The sequence below is a fragment of the Macaca mulatta genome, chromosome 8 (assembly GCF_049350105.2).
Source record: "Macaca mulatta isolate MMU2019108-1 chromosome 8, T2T-MMU8v2.0, whole genome shotgun sequence".
Lineage (NCBI taxonomy): Eukaryota > Metazoa > Chordata > Mammalia > Primates > Cercopithecidae > Macaca > Macaca mulatta.
The window spans coordinates 153,883,429-153,900,192 of record NC_133413.1 but is presented as its reverse complement, the minus strand read 5'-3'; the positions used below and the strand labels follow the sequence as shown (position 1 = coordinate 153,900,192).

The window sequence follows — 16,764 nt, the reverse complement described above, 5'->3', positions numbered from 1 at the left end:
AGCCCTGGTCAGGTGGGCTTCTGGTCTGGGCCCAGCTTTGTTTCGTTTAACACTGCAGTGCCCTGGTGAGCCAGTGAGCCCTCCCGCGTGGCCAAGGCCTCCATCGGCCGGGGCGTTCCTTCCTGGATGCTGGGGTTGTGTGGGCTGTGGGTGGGGCCGCCAGGTGGGGCTGCTCCTTCGTTTGGCTGTTTGGAGTTTTCTTTCCCCATTTTCTGCCCAGCAAAAGCTTAGTTCCAGCTCTACCTCTCCTCTTCAAGGAGAGGGCAGTGTCCCAGTGTCCAGATGGGGACGACTGCCCTGTGGGCTCCTGCACTGGGGACCGGCTTCTGAAAGCTGCCAGGCAGCCCTGCTGCCCCGTCCCTCCCCCGCCACACTTCAGCCTTGCCGTGCGGCCCAGTGGCCAGCAGAGGGCGTGCTTGCCCCTCCTATCCCCTCTGTCCGCCCTTTTTTGGTAATTGATCGCCTAATTTCTTCTTTATGTGAAAGAAAGCAGATATCAAGTAATTTGCAGCAATAACCTGCTAATGCTGGGCCAGTATTGAAACTCCCTTGTTCATTTCAAGTGGCAGATAAAACGCTAATACATGATTATCCTTGCAAATTGGATTATTTTAAATAACCAAAAGGCTACGGCCAGGAGAAAGCGATCCCATCTCCCCTGAGTTACTATTGCAGCGTAATTGCCGCGTTCAATCAATTTCCCTGGCATTAGAAATTCCATCACAATCAACATTAAGCTTTATTCATTGTGATGGCTAAGAGCCGGGCCATTTCTCCTCTTTTTCTTAACTGGCAAAATTAATCAGGGAAAAGATTTTAAACATTTACCCGTGCGAAAGAGGTCAGCCCTGCCACTATATTGCTCAGCAGATAAGGGGGCTAATAAAAAGAAAATTGAATTACTAATGATCACCAAGAACAGAGTATATAAAACCTGGCCATCGCCAGTTCAGGAAAAGGGAGAATCAATTTTCTTGGGACAAGGTGCGTTCATTTTTTATTTTGGCGCATATTATCAGCAATTTAATTTGAGAGGCATAAACAGGAGGAAACAGTTAGGGAATAATGAGCCTGGAGGTGTAAAGTGCCGCAGGATATATGCTGTACACAATTTATTTGGCACAACAGATAATCGCTTTAATTGAATTCAAAAGTGCATTGTTCAGCAGCAGCGTGGCGGCTCACGCCTGGGGACTGAGACTGTTAGGAAGGCTCCAGTCTGACTCCTCGGTGCCTTTTCTCCCCTGCCCTCTCCTGGCCCTGCGAAGTCCTCTGGGCCTGGAGTCAGACCTTGGCTGGGGTGGGGCAGGGGATTCCTGGGGGTCTCTCCCTCTGCCGTCAGTGTGCCCCTTGCCTTCCGTTTCTTCCTTTCCTTTTCTCCTGGGGATGGGTCTGTTGGCAGCTGGGGGATGAGAATGTGAGACACTGGCCGGGCGCCGAGGCTCATGCCTGGAATCCCAACACTTCGGGAGGCTGAGGCGGGTGATTACTTGAACCCAGGAGCTCAAGACCCGCCTGGGCAAAGTGGCAAAACCCCATCTCTACAAAAAACGCAAGAATTACCTGGGCGTGGTGGCACATGCCTGGAGTCCTAGCTACTCGGGAGGCTGAGGTGAGAGGATCACTTAGGTCTGGGAGGTTGAGGCTCTAGTGAGCCATGATCGCACCACTGCACACTGCAGCCTGGGTGACAGAATGAGACCTTGTCTCAAAAAAAAAAAAAAAAAAAAAAGAAGCTATAAGACAGCCCCAGAAGGGCGGCCTGGGCGAGTAGCCTTTGCTGGAGGCTGCAGTAGAGACCTGCCTGGGTTGATCGGTCTCTGGTGGACCGGTGCTGGAGAGGGCATTTGGGCAGAAGAGATGAAAACCTTTTCGGAGTCTGAACATGGGGTCCTGCCTGCCACTCATGTAACTGTGGCAATTAGTGCTCTTGGTGTGCAGTGTTTACAGAACACACAGCTGAGCCATGTGGCCAGGCCCTCACTCTGGTGCGGGGGATGCGAGGCCAGCTTCGTGGTACGTCCTCCTGGGGCCCGTTGCTGTGCTCGGCCACTCTGGGATGACAGGCATGACTCCCTAAGCCTAGCCGGCCTGTGCAGAGGAACGCTGTCCAGGCTGTACACTCCAGGCCAGGCCAGAGTGAGGGCCAGCTCTCCCACCCACCCCAGTGCGCCCAGGCTGAGGAGCTTCTTGGTGGCGGGAGGTGATGGAACTCCTACCAGCCACATGGAAGCATCTGCTCTTTTATGCCAAGGAAAAGTCGTGGTAGGTGGGTAGGCAGTGGTGTCGTCATCTGCTGGGGTGGCAGGGCCCCCTCTGCTTCACCCACCCAGGATGGTGGATGCATGCCATTGGCCTGCCCCCTTACCCCATGGCCTGGAATGAGCCCAAGGCCCTGCCTGGGAAGCAGCCACCTTCCCAGACTTGTTGCCAGTGTGCTGGGTGAGGGTGTGGGCCTGGCAGGTCCTGGGCACACCTGTGGTGGACAGAAAGGGCCTGGCTTACATGGTGGTCTCGTGTGGACAACCAGGCTGGGTCGAGGCCTGCTGGCTGCCCAGGCTTTGACAGGTGCCAGGCCAGGCATCTGCCTCTGGCCCAGAGCTTGCTGCACAAAAGGCGATTCCTACCCATCCCTCAGTTCGCTGTGCCGGCCCCAGGGTGTGGAGGAACTGCTGTCAGCATTCGCAGACGAGAAGTGGAGTCTCCACTCACCCCAGGTCACTGGCAGAAAGGGCAGGCGTGGGTCTTGGACCCTCCTCTGGTGTCACCAGGTGCCAGGGCTGCCCCACCCGGGTGAGTCTTTTGGGGCCTGGATGCCTATTCCCTGCGTCCGAGTTTCTCTGAGGAAGTGCTTAGGGATACGCCGTGTGAGCTGTTGGCCCTCAGCCCCTCCCTGCCACCAGGTGGTTGTCGTGGCTTCCCCCAGCCCCAGAGCGGGACCCAGAGTGGGACCTGAGGGGCTGGGGTCCCTCAGGCACATGGGCTAGAGGGTGAGGATACTGGGTCTCACCCTCTAGCCCTGGCAAAGCCAAAGGCAGCTCCCAGGAGCCCTGGCCGTCCGCCCAGTCCTTTGTGGGGTCTCCCCTGACTGTGGTGCGACTTTTCCACGAACACTGCCTCCTGACTGCTGGGTCTCGGAAGGGCCTGCCTTGGCGGCTGTTCATGGGACCCCTCTGAGTCCTGGGGCCCTCCTGTGTCCTGGAGTCCTCCCTGTGCACGTGGTCATTTCTGTGTTGCCTCCCGGTACCTTGGAGAGGGGTGGTTTGCCAGGCAGCCCTGGCATCAGAGGCCCGGGTGGATTCTGCACCCAGCCCGTGCTGTGGCTTTGCACTGTTTGGCCACAGATGCTTACGGGGATGTCACTGAGCGGGCACCAGCTTGGAAGTGTGGTGGCCCCTCTGCCTCTGTCCCCAGCGGCTTCTCCCAGTGACCCCCGCAGCCTGTGGATTCCAGTGCATGGGAAAAACCCAACTGCTTTCTCTCAACTGGCCCTGCCCCCACCGAAGACCCTCTGTAGCTCCAACCAGGCCCAACCTCTGGCCAGGCTCCTCCCCCACCCTTAGGGGTACACAGTTTGCTCCCCTCATTCGGGAGTCTGTGAGGTGGGCCATGGTCCACCCTGCCAGGCCAGCTCCTCTAAGATTGCGTCCCAGCCGCCCCGCCACCGTGGGCATTCCTTCCTCCTGCCTCATGTTTTGTATTGCAGGAATTGCCGGATTATTGTCCGTCCTGTCCGTAGGAAGGTGCTGTGGGCAGCACCCTGGCTGCCCTGTGTGCACTTGAGCCTCAGGCTGTGGCAGCTCCTGGTGTGGGTGAGGCGCCCCCTCCCAGAGGACTGGGCCTGGGCAGAAGGGAGGGCCTCGCTCCTTCAGGAGACCCCATGGGCAGGCCTTGAGCAGGAAGGCGGGGCAGTCACCATGCTGAGTGGGCAACCGAGGGGTGAGGGCCTGGCAGAGGGCTGCCCACCAGGAGGAAAAGCCGCAGGGTTCCCTGCCCCGACACTGTCCTGCCCCCTTTGAGATGCACAGGGTGGTGGAGGTTGGCGGCGCACTCGGAGGCTCAGTGAGCAAGTGGGCAGGGTGCCACCAGCCTCGAGCCCCGGCCTCCAGCGGAGGGGCTGGTTTCTGTGCCATCCGAGCTGCAACCTCCTGTGCCAGGCTGCTGGGAGGCCTTTCTGAGCCTGGCGGTCTCCCCAGGAGGCTGGCCGTGGCTGGGACGTGAGGCATCGGTGGAGCCCTGACCTGCTGCACAGAGCCTGAGAACAGAAGCCTGACCGTGGAGGGCTCTGTCGCCGCCTGGCCCAGGCGTGGGCGCTGGCCCCACAGCCCCTCGGCAGTGCCACCTGGCTTCTGTGGTGAGCTGGCCGGGTCTGGGTCCCAGCCTTGTGGGGAGCTGGAGCGCTGTGGTCAGGAACAAGATGGCTCCCCTGCCCTGCGCAGAGATGAGTGGCGGCTCCTGAGGAGGCAGGAGTGCCCAGGGCCCGAGGCGCACCACAGGGTGGGTGCCAGGGTGGGCTTACTGTGTCTTGGCAGTGGGGGAGGGTGCCAGGGGCAGAGGGGCCAGAGACTCTCCCATGGCCCCAGCGAGAGTGAGGGGCAGGCACCCTGCCCCATGCTGCTAGGTACGGGAGAGCAGCCCTGTGTCCGGTGCTGGAGGCTTGGATCTTTGCTGGATGCCAGGAGGCAGGGTTATGAGCCCCCAGGCGTGATGCGGGCATGGCCTGGCGGGAGACTTTGGCCCTGTCTGTCCGTTCTCCTTGCTGGTGCTCGGTTCCGTATCTGTGAATGGGGTCGAGAGTGTTTGCCGTGGGGCTGGGTGTTTGTTGTGGGGCTGGGCGTTTGCCGTGGGGCTGGGTGTTTGCCGTGGGGCTGAGCGTTTGCTGTGGGGTTGGGCGTTTGCCGTGGGGCTGGGTGTTTGCCGTGGGGCTGAGCGTTTGCTGTGGGGTTGGACGTTTGCCGTGGGGTTGGGCGTTTGCCGTGGGGCTGGGCATTTGCCGTGGGGCTGGGTGTTTGCCGTGGGGCTGGGCGGTGCTTTCGGGTGCTGTGGCCCGGTGTGGTGTTCCAGCTGGGCTGCGCTGGCGGGGCCAGCATTGCCCACCTGGGAGGCTCTGCCTGGCGCCTCTGGGGTGTGTGATCCAGCATTGCTTGCTGTGTGCAGCGGGGCTGTTCGATTTTACTGTGGTGAACCCCGTGAAAGGGCATGAGAGCAGTTAGATCTGGAGTCCTGCTTTCATAAGGGAAAAAGAAAATGCTGAATTAGGCTTCAGGAAAGGCAGCCACAGCGATCCTTGAATCTTGCATAAATTATCAGGCATGCCGGAGGCCTCCAGTTTTGCGTGTGTTGTGGCTGTGCTAATTAATTACTCCACAGAACTGGCATGGGGTTGCGTGTGTGCCGTGGTGGTGCTGCACTGCACTGTGGGCGCAAAGCTGAAGATCTGGGCTGCCTGGGCAGGGTGGCGTTCTCAGGAGAGCCAGAACTCACACTGCCGTAGGACGCTGGGTCCCCAGACTGGGGACAGCTTGGGCTGGTCCTTTTGTTGAATGGATTGAGATAGTCCTCTTGTCCCTCTCCTCCCAGCCCAAGGCTGCCACGTCCCTCTAATCACATGTCTTGTCAGACTTTGAATCAAGTGCAGGACACCCCGGGTGGGTCCCTCACCCTGGTGGCCTCTCTCAGGAGTCCACCAGGCAGTGGGTGTTGGGGTGCAGGACACAGGCTCTCTCATCACCTGCCAACCCCCACCACGCAGCCAGGGGCATGCTGCCGAGTGCTCGGGTGACTGGTGGGCATGGCACAGGGCCGTCCCAGTGGCCACCCCTGCTGGCCTGGTCCTCTTCCCACTCTGCCGGCGTGTGCTCTTCCTGTGACCGGCCTCTGGGGTCTGTCTCCAGGCACAGCCAGCAGGGCTTATGCTGCCTGCCTCCTGGCGGTGTCTTTTCGCCAGCTCTCGGTTCTCCCACTGGAGTAACGGGGGCATGGCTCTGCCAGCCTCAGCTGGCCTCCCGTTGAGGGGCTGGGGAGTGGGTGTGGCTCTGGGCACTGAGGCGGCTTCCCAGCTGGGGATGAGTGTGGCCTGCGCCTTCTGGGATTTGGCCCCTTCTCCGCATGGGGTCAGGATGTTGCTGGGCCCCCGTGTAGGCCCCTGCTGGGGCTGCAGCCTTCTGCGCCCCATCTGCTGCCCATAAGTGGCCCCTGCCAGCCTCCTCTGTCTCTCCACCTTGACCCTTGCCTGAGGGCACCTGCTGTGGTGCCACAGGTGGGTCGTGGCAAAGCTGGGTGTGGTCAGAGTCCATGTGGACTTGGGCATCGTCTGGGAACCCTGGGATCCCACTGGTTGTTTCCCCCTGCACCAAGTCTGATCATGTTCTGGGCGGGGTCCTGTTGGGCCGGAAGTCCTGGTTCCCCAAGGGGTCTCCTGCTTGGCACCAGCAGCAGTACTGGGAGAGGAAGTAGCCCCAGCCCAGTGTTTCCTGCCCACAGACACCTGGTCTTCCTGCCACTCATCCTCCAGAGCTGGCCCTGCCCTTGCTCACTGGGCATCTGCTGAGCTCTGGGGCTATGTTGGGACCGTGACTGGTGGGCCAGCCCAGCGAGGCCCTGATGGCATGGGTGTGACTCTTGGTGGGAGGTGCTGGGCTCTTGCCTGATGGCAGACAGAGAATGTCCAGCCAGGGTCTCTCCAGGGCCTCTCCCACTGGACCCCCACTGAAGTCAGTGCCCTCTGTGGCCCACTGGGGCAGCAGCCTGCATCCTAGCATGGGTTTCAGTGCGGCCCTGCGTGGACTTGAACTATAGTGGCTGTGAGGGTTCTCCAGGTCCCCCACATCTTCAGCGCCAGTGCCAGCACCCTGGGCTCTGGGCCAGCTGCAGGCTGATGCCACTGAAGCGGGGACAGTGCCAGGCCCAGGCAGAACGTCAGGCTTGGGGTTGTGTGGCAGGCATGGCATCCAGATGGGTGGGGAGACCTCCTGGGAGAGTGGTGCACAGGCACTGCCTGCTCCCGTGGCCTGGCCCATTCCCTGTCCTCCTGTCCCATCCTGTCCCTTGGTACAGATCTGCTGCAACCATTGGCCAGCCCTGGTCCCTGCGTGTGTGCTGAGTGGTGGAATCCCAGCTGGCCAAGCTGTGCTTCCCGTAGAGAGGTGCATGGGAAGGCATAGCAGGAAGACCAGGGCTGTCTGTGGCACCCTTGATTGGAGCCCCCTCTTTCCAGGGCTGAGTCCAGTGACCGCAGTCTCTGGTCCGTGTCCTCGTGGGAGCAGGGCGACATGCAAGGAGCCCCTCAGGATGGGCCCCAGGGACGCTCCTGTCCCCGCTCCCAGCTGAGACCTCTTCTTTCCGTGCTCTGGGGTCCCTTGGGTGGCTCTGCCTTGGGAGGGACACAGAGTCTCTGGGCCCAGCTGTTCTGGAAAGGGCAGGGCCACATGTCTCTCTTCAGGGCTTCTAGATGGCCACGGGAATCCTGAAGAGGAGACCGCGGCCATGCCCGTGCCTGCGCCACCTGCCACCCCTCAGGGCCCTCCTTTCTGGTCCGCCTGCCGTGGCTGTCCAAGGCCGTGCCGACCCTGCTGTCAGGAGCTTTCACTCGGCAGGAGGCTGGCACTGTCACCAGCTCCTGGGGTAGCCTCAGGCCAGGCCAAGCGCTGCTGGGAGGTGCCACCCAGGCCAGAAGAAGCCAAGCACTTGCCACGGCCGTCTGGCCCGGCTGGACGGCGAAGTGCGACTGTGCGTGGCCTGGGCCTCGGGGCTCGCAGAGAGAGCAGATGGAATTTCAGAGGATTCTGTAGCTGGATATGATGACCGTAAACTTAGCAGCTTCTAGATGTTAAGTGTCAAGTTGTCTGTTGGTTTGCTTGAGTGTGTGTTACGGATCCCTGGTCTCGGAGATCAGCCCAGGGGCCCCAAGCTCCCTCTGGCGCCTTTGATCCGGGGGCTGGCAATGGTCTACACCCAGGCCAGGGACTGGCGTGGCACATGTGTGGCTTCTGCCGCTGGCTGGTCTGCGCAGCATGGACATGGAGCTTGGGCTCGGGACAGAGCGTGGCCGGCAGGTCCCCTGCTGTGGGGTTTTGTGTGCAGAAGCATCAGCTGCCCTCCCTATTCCTCTCGTTCCCCCAGGGAGCTGAAGCCCAGGGCCAGGCAGCCACCAGTGCAGCACAGCGCAGCTCACTCCCCTTTGCCTCGAAGGTGCTGCCCAGTGCAGGTGTCAGGTGTGCGCCTGGAGCTCACAGGGGCCAGTCTCCTCCCCCAGGGCCAGGGACCGGCTGCTGTTGGCCCCTTCCTTGACCCACCTTTGTGTGGCTTGCCTGCTGCTAGCGTGATGGCTTGGGGGCCCGGCTCTGAGGCCGCGGCCTCATGGCCCAGCTGGGGTTTCTTTGAGGCAGACCGGCTGGCGGGGAGCTCTGGGCCCTTCAGCCAGGTGTGTCTGACCAGCGCAGTCAGGCATGAAGTGCCGAGGCTGCCCTGCGCTTGCAGAGCATGGCACATGTCAGGGGCTCTGGGAACCTTAGCCCAGACCTCCAGGGAGCTCTCCCCTAGGGCCTGGTGTCATAGACTGTTTGGTAACTGTGGACTCCGGGACTGTGTCCCCACCTGCTGGAGTTGTGGGAAGGGCTGAGAGAGAGTGAGGCTCAGAGCCCACCAGGGTCTGCTCTGTGCCGGCCATGTTGCTCCAGGGCCCATCCTAAAACAGGCTGTGGGCACCGCAGGGGCACTGTGCCCGGTGTCTCTCCCAGGCACACTTGCCCTTCCTGCCCACTGGGGGACGGGGAGGCTGCCCTGGAGAGATAGGACCACCTGGGAACACGGACTTCTGTTCCAGGACTGCGCCCTCCCCCACTGGCTAGCTCTGTCTGGGAGACTCCTGGCATCCAGGCAGTCCTCCAGGCTGCCCTAGGCGCTTGGGTGGCCTTGGGTACCCCGACATGGCCCCGTGAGGCCTGTAGTGAGGCCCCGTCCTTCACCCACCCTAGCCCATGCCAGCTCGCTCTCCGTTGTCCTGCGGCCCCGCTCTGACTCAGTTGGCCCTGGAGTGTTGCTGCGTCTCAGTGTGCTCTGGCTCCAGCAGGTTAGTGGCGGGAGGTGGCAGCTCTTCTCCCGCCAATTGCCCTCTGCGTTATCTCGGGGTGATTCAGGGGTGGGGCAGCCTGCAGAGAATGCACTCCTGGTGGCATGAAGCCTGGCGGTGGCCACTTTCCTAGAATGCAGCAGAGGGTCTGCCTGCCCAAGCTGTGTGAGGACAGGGGCCCTCACACGGATGTCCTGGAATTCTGAGCTGTGGTCTCCCACTGCCTCTGGGAGCTCACCAAGGTGGTGCTTGAGGAATGGTGACAGTTGTCCTGAGGTGGCCTCCATCTGTAGCGGGCAGTGTCTTCCAGGATGGCTGCAAACACCACCCTCCCTGAGATCACCTTGCAGACAGGGTGTCGGGAAAGCATGAGCTGCAGGGGTGTGGTGGGAGCGTTCTGAAGCCTGCTCTTGTGGGACCCCTGTCGGGCTCTGAGCCGCTGGTGCTGCAGGTGAGCTCGGTTTCATTGTGCGTCTCTTTGCTACAGCCCCCGGGGATGTGGAGCAAACCTGGAGGGTTGTGTGCAGTGGGAGGTGTGGGGGCCAGGTGGTACCCACCAGAGTGCTGGTTGACGAGGGAGCGGTGGCCAACACAACCGAAAGCACCTCCTCCAGGGAGAAGAGGCCTAGTCTGGGGCACCTCTGGGCAGGGCGTGTGGCAGATTGCCCCGTCGCTAGCCCCTGTCACTAGCCCCTGCCCCTAAGGGGCCCTGGACTATCAGGATGAGGGGGCTTAGGTTCTGTGTATGTGACGGGCTAGGCTGGATGGCTCCAAGTCACCCAGGTCAGGGCTCTTGCTGAAATCAGAGGGCAATGTATGTATTTTTGAGACAGAGTCTTGCTCTGTCACCAAGGCTGGAGTGCAGGGGCACCATCTCACTGCAACCTCTGCCTCCCGGGCTCAAGTGATCCTCCCACCTTAGCTTTCCAAGTAGCTGGGACTACAGGTGTGCGCCACCACACCTGGCTAATTTTTGTATTTCATTCCTGGGCTTAGGTGATCTGCTTAACTCGGCCTTCCAAAGTGCTGGGATTCCAGGCGTGAGCCACTGCACTTAGCCCAATACGTTTGTGTGTGTGTTTTTTTTTTTTTTTTGACGGAGTCTTAGTCTTGCTCTCTTCCCTAGGCTGGAGTGTGCAGTGGCACCATCTCAGCTCACTGCAACCTCCACCTCCTGGGTTCAAGAGATTCTCCCACCTCAGCCTCCTGAGTAGCTGGAATTACAGGCTCATGCCACCACATCCGGCTAATTTTTGTGTTTTTAGTAGAGACGGGGTTTCACCATGTTGGCCAAGCTCGTCTTGAACTCCTGACCTCAGGTAATCCTCCAGCCTCAGCCTCCCAAAGTGCTGGGATTACAGGCGTGAGCCCCTGTGCCTGGCTTCCAATACAGTTTTAATGAGGCGAAGGAAATAGGCCTGTCGTCAGGTCGGGGTGTCTTCTGTGCTGTGCGGTGCTGCGGCCCACAGGGTTGTGTGTGGCCCAGGAGCAGCATGACGTCTGCAGTGAGCAGCCAGGCTCTGCTGAGGCCACGGGTCATCAGTTCTATTTCAGAGGTAAACTTGGATTCCGAGGGAAGGCTGGCAGAGGACCAGGTGTCAGGGGGCTCAGCACTGGGCCACACACTTACAGGGTAACTAGCAGCAGAGGGACCCCAGAGACACACCTGGGCAGGCATACCCCTTCTAGTCTGACCCCTCCATAGAGGGCACTTTGTGGGGATCCCCTGAGCCCCCAGCAGGGAGAACTCCTGTGACAGCCATGCCCATTGATGCTGGCTCTCCTTTCAATATGGGAGCCGCCTCTGTGGCCAGAGGCTGGGGCTGCATGGGTGGGGTGGGGGTTGGAGGACAGAAAAACCCTCCCTCCTGTTCTAGCACCTCTGAAAGATGCATGGGTGCTCGAGTTACGTTCTTCCTGGGGACCCCTTCTGGGGGCCTCAGGCTCTGAGAGCCCCAGACAGGTGCACTGGTGGGGGCGGGGCTGAGTCCTGGCCTCACGGCTGTGGGGTGGTGAGAATGAGGTAAGGCGGTGTGGGGATGCTGCTTGGATGGGCTGGCCTCCCAGGAAGTCCTCCGTGCCTGTCCCACCTCCTGCCTGCCCTGGCGGGTGCCACTGGACGGTTGCAGGTGTGGCTTGTTTCTGGGCCCTTTGAAAACATAAGTAGCAGATGCCCCAGGTACAGGAGGCCCGGAGCTGCTCCAACCTGGGCTTCCTGCCCACAGCCAGTCCCCCTCCCTGCTGGGAGCTCCCCAGAGGCGGACATAGTGCTGGGGGGCAGGGCCTGCCAGTGGGGCACCAGGACTTGAGGAGCCCTAAAGGCCTGGGAGGGGGTCCCAGTGGGTGGAGGGTGGGGTCAGTACCTTCAGACTTCCGAGGCTGTGCCCACATATCACCACTTTCACGACCTGGGTCTTGGTGTGCTCCGTAGCCTCGTGACCTTGGGCCATTGCCACCACCTGTGCCTCCGCCCTGTGTCTCCAGCCTCCTTGCCTCGTCTCATTGAAGGCGTCTTGGGAGGAGCCAGGCTGCCCCTGGGGTGGCTGTGGTTTTCTTGTTGAGAACACTCTGGGCTGGGCAGGGGCTGTGGCAGAGCCGGGCTTGCCCCTCCCAGGGTCTGTTTCCCTGTCCCAGGCTAGCTGTTCGCAGTGAGAGCCCTATGGGCTGGGCGGGCCGTCTGCCTGTGTGGCTGTTAGTGTGTGTGGGAAACCTGCCGCTGTGAAGCCTGATCCCCTCTCTGGGTAGACGGGCCAGAAACCCAGCCATGGGGGGTGCTGCTGGGCAGAGATCACGGTTCCCAGCCAGCAAGGCTGGAGGATGAGGGCAGGGAGGGGGCAGTTCCTGGCCTAGCTCCTGGGCAGGGGTGGGCCCTGGTGGGTGCCATGAGCTGCCCTCAGTGGGAAATCAGATGTTCTGTCCCGTGGGGCAGAAGGACGCTGTGAGATTCAGCCCCACAGCCCTGTTAGCAGGGCGGTGCCAGCCGGCTGGGATCTGGGCACATCCCTGACCTGCACCCCAGTGCTTCCCAGCTGGTTCCCACTGTGTGGGCCTGGGAGGACAAAGCAGCACTAGGGCTGTGTGGAGGCCTGGGATGGGCAGCTGGCCATCGGCTCCATCCACCCAGGCCTTCCTGGTGGCCTGCAGCTGCCCCTCCCACCGCATGCAGGGCTGGAGTGGCCTGGGAAGGGTGCTCTTACCTCCTCCCAAGTCAGGGGAGCCTGCCCCCAACCTGCCCTCTCCCAGGAGACGTCAGTCCCCTGCCAAAGAGCTCTCAGCATCTTCTTTGTTCTGTTGAGGAGGAGACCCCACCTGCCTCTTCCTCATGGTGGCCCCTGGCCATGCATCCAGGACTGGGGCTGCCCTGCAGAGCTCTGGGCACCCCCACTGCTCTTGCCTTCTGCCAGGGCCCCTTCTTGGGCCCTGAAGAAGCCCACCCAGCTCCATTGTGCCTTCGTGTGGGAAGGAGGTGGGTAGGGCAAGCAGTACTGTTCCAGTCCTGCCAGGCCTGGGCAGCGGCCCTAGGCAGGCTATGGAGTGGTTTGTGTCTGTTGGGATGGCATGGGGCTGGCGGTCTGGCTGCAGCTCCCCTGTGGCACCGTCGGGCTCAGAGGTGCTGGGCCGTGGCTTCCCACGGGGTAGGGTACCTCTGGACTGTGGGGGTGTTCCGCGTCCCCTGCAGTGCAGCCTTTGGGCCCATGATGAGTCCTGTGCATGGGATGGAGTGGTGGCCTTGGCTGCCCTGAGGTCTGGTTAGGCTATTGCCCCCAGGTGGCCTGCTCGTGGGGCCTGCGGCTATGAAAGGTGAGGCGGGCTGTTTGCCCCATGCTGCTGTGTGGGCCACTGTGGCCCATGTGCACACACAGCATGGCATGCTTGCCTGTCCTTCCCATGGGTGCCAGTGTGAGCACACGTGCACACTGGTCAGATCTTGCCCGCCGCTTGGGGCTTGCCTCTGTGCACCCCGAGCCTCTGTTTCTGCAGCTGTGACGTGGGGTGCTCAGGACTGGGGTAATGAGGCATGTGAGGCTTAGTCATTCTTAACCTTTGCGCTTTCAAGACACATAAGCTCGTCTTACCGAAAGATGAGCTCCCAACCCCGGGTCCCGCCCACTGCACCATGGTCTGGGGCCCTGAAGGCCAGGGCTGGTGCTGGCCCCAGTGGTTCTCACCCATCCTTCCCCGTGCTCTCCCTGAAGGCTGGAGCCCCAGGGCATTGGCCAGGAGTCTAGTTAGGGGGAATGGAGCTGGTCGGGGACCTGTCTGCAGCCTGCCTCCTCAGCTCCTACCCTAACCCAAATGCAGGGCCACTGCCTGCCTGGCCCTGTGCCCCACTGCCCCCGGTCAGCCGTCGCCCCACTGCCCCCGTCAGCCGTCAGCACACTCGCTGCTACCCCTCCCCTCCTCTCCTTCAGAGGATCGGTGAGTCACCTTCCTGGGGAGGCTGGCATAGTGCTCGCTGCACCCTGGCCTGGCCTTAGACCCCATAGGGTCCGTTGCTCACTGTGCACTGGGGAGGCATCGCCGGGAGGCAGGCATTGCCGCTGGGGCTGCGCCCCGTGCTTGGGGATGGAGGATCCAGAAGAGAGGGGATGGGCTTCCCTCAAAGGCAATGGGCTGCCGGCCGGGCTGGTGCCACCCCAGTCAAGGCCAGGGGAGCCTCTGTCCCTTGCCCCTGTGGCCCCCGTTGGGTCGGCTGAGGGCAGCAGCCCCTTGCTGCCTTCTCAGGGTCCCCAGTTGCATGTTTGTGTGTCCCAGAGGGAGCACAAGCTGTCGAGCCGGTGTCCCTGAGACTTCGATTGTGGCTCCCACGCACCATCTCCAGCCTTGGTGGGCCTGACCCCGATGCTGTGGCTGCCAAGACCAGCCCTGGAGGAGGCCCTCAGGGCACACCTGGTGCCTGGCACCCACGACCTCCCCTCTGCGGCCTGCCCACTGTCCCACAGCCATAGGAAAGGCCAGGAGTGGCCCAGAGGAGAGCAGCATGTGGCCGGGGAGTCCTGACAGCCTGCAGTTTCTGAGTTGGACACGCGGTTTCTCTCAGGGGCTGCTGCTTTCTGTAGAGGGTGTTGCCAGGACTCTCTCCAAAGAGTCTTTCTTGGGCTGTGCTCAGAGGAAGCAGAAGAGGATTCCTGAGACAAGGCCGTGCCACATGGCGGAGCTGGGTCCTCGTGCCGCCCGGCAGCCACTTGGCCCCAGATCTGTTCCACTGACCTTGGGATCCAACCAGGCCCAGCCATGTGAAGGTCAAGGGTGGGCTGGGAGGGAAGGGCCTGGGGCTTCCTGGGTTAGGCTGAGGCCGTTTCCAGTCTGGGCTGCCCAGTGGAATCACTGGGGTCCCCCCAAACAGGAGCCTGACTCTGCACTAGGCATCCTGGCTCTGGAGCTGCCTGCTGGCCCACAGCACCAGCCCCTCTTGCAGCACCAGGGCCATGGCGTTCATGCAGAAGGGCTGGGTGCCCTGTGGACCAGGAGACCTGAGGCTCTGCTGAGTGGCCGCCTCCAGGTCCAGTACCCTGAGACGTGGTGGCCAGGGCCTCGGGACTTGACCGTGCCTCGCTCAGAGCCTGGAGCTGCTGTCCTGGCCCGGAGCAGGTCTGTCCTCTGGGGGCTGCTCTTCCGCCCTCGAGTGTCTGGGTGCCCCCAGTAACTATGTGTGCAGGTGGGGCAGGGAGCACAGGTGGGCCTGGAGATTTGGGGAGGGAGCTCAGGTGCGGGGCAGGCGGGAGCTGGGGATCAAAGCAGAGACAAGGTGAAGAGGCGTTCTCAATCCGGTCAGAGCTCCCAGCCTTGGGAAGGGCCTGTCCCAGGTGCCTCTTATGGTGAGACGGGGAGCAGGTTGAGCTGCAGGCCTGGGGTTCTGGGCACACAGGCTCTCTCCAGGCTGGCCGGGGCTGCTGGCCGGTGGGGAGAGCTTGGGGAACATCGTTCACAAAGCACGTGCCCTAGACCCTAGTCCCCTTCTTTGTGAAGTGGGGACGGAGGCTGGGTGCACGCCTGGTGGCACACACCTGGCCGGGCCCAAGCCCAGCTGTCTTTCGCTGCAGCCTGCATACCCTGAGCCTACGCCACCTGCTTGGAGCGTGGCCTGGGGTACAGGCCCAGCTTGGTCCCGTTTCCTCCTGCTCCCCTGCACCCCTGCCCAAGGCCTGCGTTCACCATTTTTGGGTGAATGCTGCACTGTCCCCTCCAGCCGTGAAGGGCAGGGAGGCCCCCTTTCTTCCCCTGCACCTGAGGCTGGGTAGAGCTGTGGGGAAGAGGGGAGGAAGCCCCACCCTCCATAATCTATAACGACTGTCACAGAGCAAACTATTCTCATTTCATACAGGCGGGTCAGGTGCCGGCGTGCGATCGATGGCTCGCGCACAATAATTACAGGAACTAGCAGCTTGTGTTGCTTGAGTGACTTTAAGAAGAGTAGGGTCTCAATCTTCCCTTTAATAGGGCTCTGACAGTCCGCGGCGGCGGCTTCGGTGGTGCTGCATCTCTGGCTGACAGTGTTGTCATTAAACACCAGGTAGTGTGGAACAACAGAGAGCACGGATCCCACACGGGGGGACAGGGCGGCTGACGGTGGTCATTTGTCATCACTGAGCTGCCCAAACTCAGACTGCACTGCGAACGGCTGCTTAGGGTGACTTATGGCCCTGTCGGGCTGCTGTTGTGATTTGATAATCCGTAAATGTTTGTCAAAGATGAATCCCCAGATCCCACGGGGCTGCAGCCCAGGGACGCGAGGCCAGGGCGTGAAAGCTTGAGGGGCCATCCTCTCATGTGGCCGGCCACGTGCTGCACCCACCTGGGGAGGTGCTGGGGCCCAGCCTCCAAGACAGTCCCGGCAGGGCTCCCAGGAGGGGCCGGATGCGCCTGCTCCTCCTCTCTCAAGACTGGAGTCCTCTGCCGTCTCTGCTGTGGGGTGAGCATGTGCATGAGAGCGAGTGTGTGTGTGTGTGATTGCAAAGTTTCCTTTCGTGCTGACGAGGCTTTGAGGCAAGTTTTTCTGCCAACGTGGGATTCTGGCAGGGAGGGCCTAATGGCGGCAGGGAGCAGGTCTCTGCGCTCCACCCTGCTGAGCAGCCTCAGGGCGTGGGGCCAGAGGATTTGAGGTTGCCCAGGAGGACCCCGGCAGCCCCGTGGCCCTGCTCCTGGCCACCACCACACACAGGAGCTCCTGCCCTCCGTCTGCAGTGTTTGAGGTCCTGGGAGCCATCATGCACAAGAAAAGTGAAGTGATTTATTAGACTCATAAAAATTCATACTTTGTGGTTCCAGTCATCCCACATCTGAGGCTTGTTAGAGCGCGGTCCTGGCAGCTCCCACCGCACCAGCGTGGGGGTGGGGCACTCACCAGCCGCCCCCTGCCTCGGCTGCCATTGCGGCTCATTTAGAGAAATGGACGGGCCTGAAGCACACGCAAGCACGCAAGGGGAGGGCCGGCAGCGGTGGAGGGCCCAGCCGTGTCACCAGCACACTCCCCGAACCTGCAGGGCCTGGGCTGGAACCAGCAGGGCTGGCTAGATGCCAGGGTGCTGAGTGTGGGCAACCCCTGGGGCTGGCTCCAGATGGGCAGTGAACCTGTGACAACACAGCCAGGGGTCTGCCCACATAGACGGTGGTCTGGGTGCGCAGGTGGAACGGCCAGTGTTTCCAGCCGTCTTGAGTGACGCAGGTGGAGCGCCTGTGCAGGGGCCGGTGTT

At 61.6% G+C, this 16,764-nt stretch overlaps 1 protein-coding gene across 3 annotated transcripts in view; it reads left to right on the top strand.

The window, feature by feature from the left end:
• Window positions 1-16,764, top strand: part of ZC3H3 (zinc finger CCCH-type containing 3) — a 102,254-nt gene that overhangs the window by 9,229 nt on the left and 76,261 nt on the right. The gene's annotated exons all lie outside the window — the stretch shown is intronic.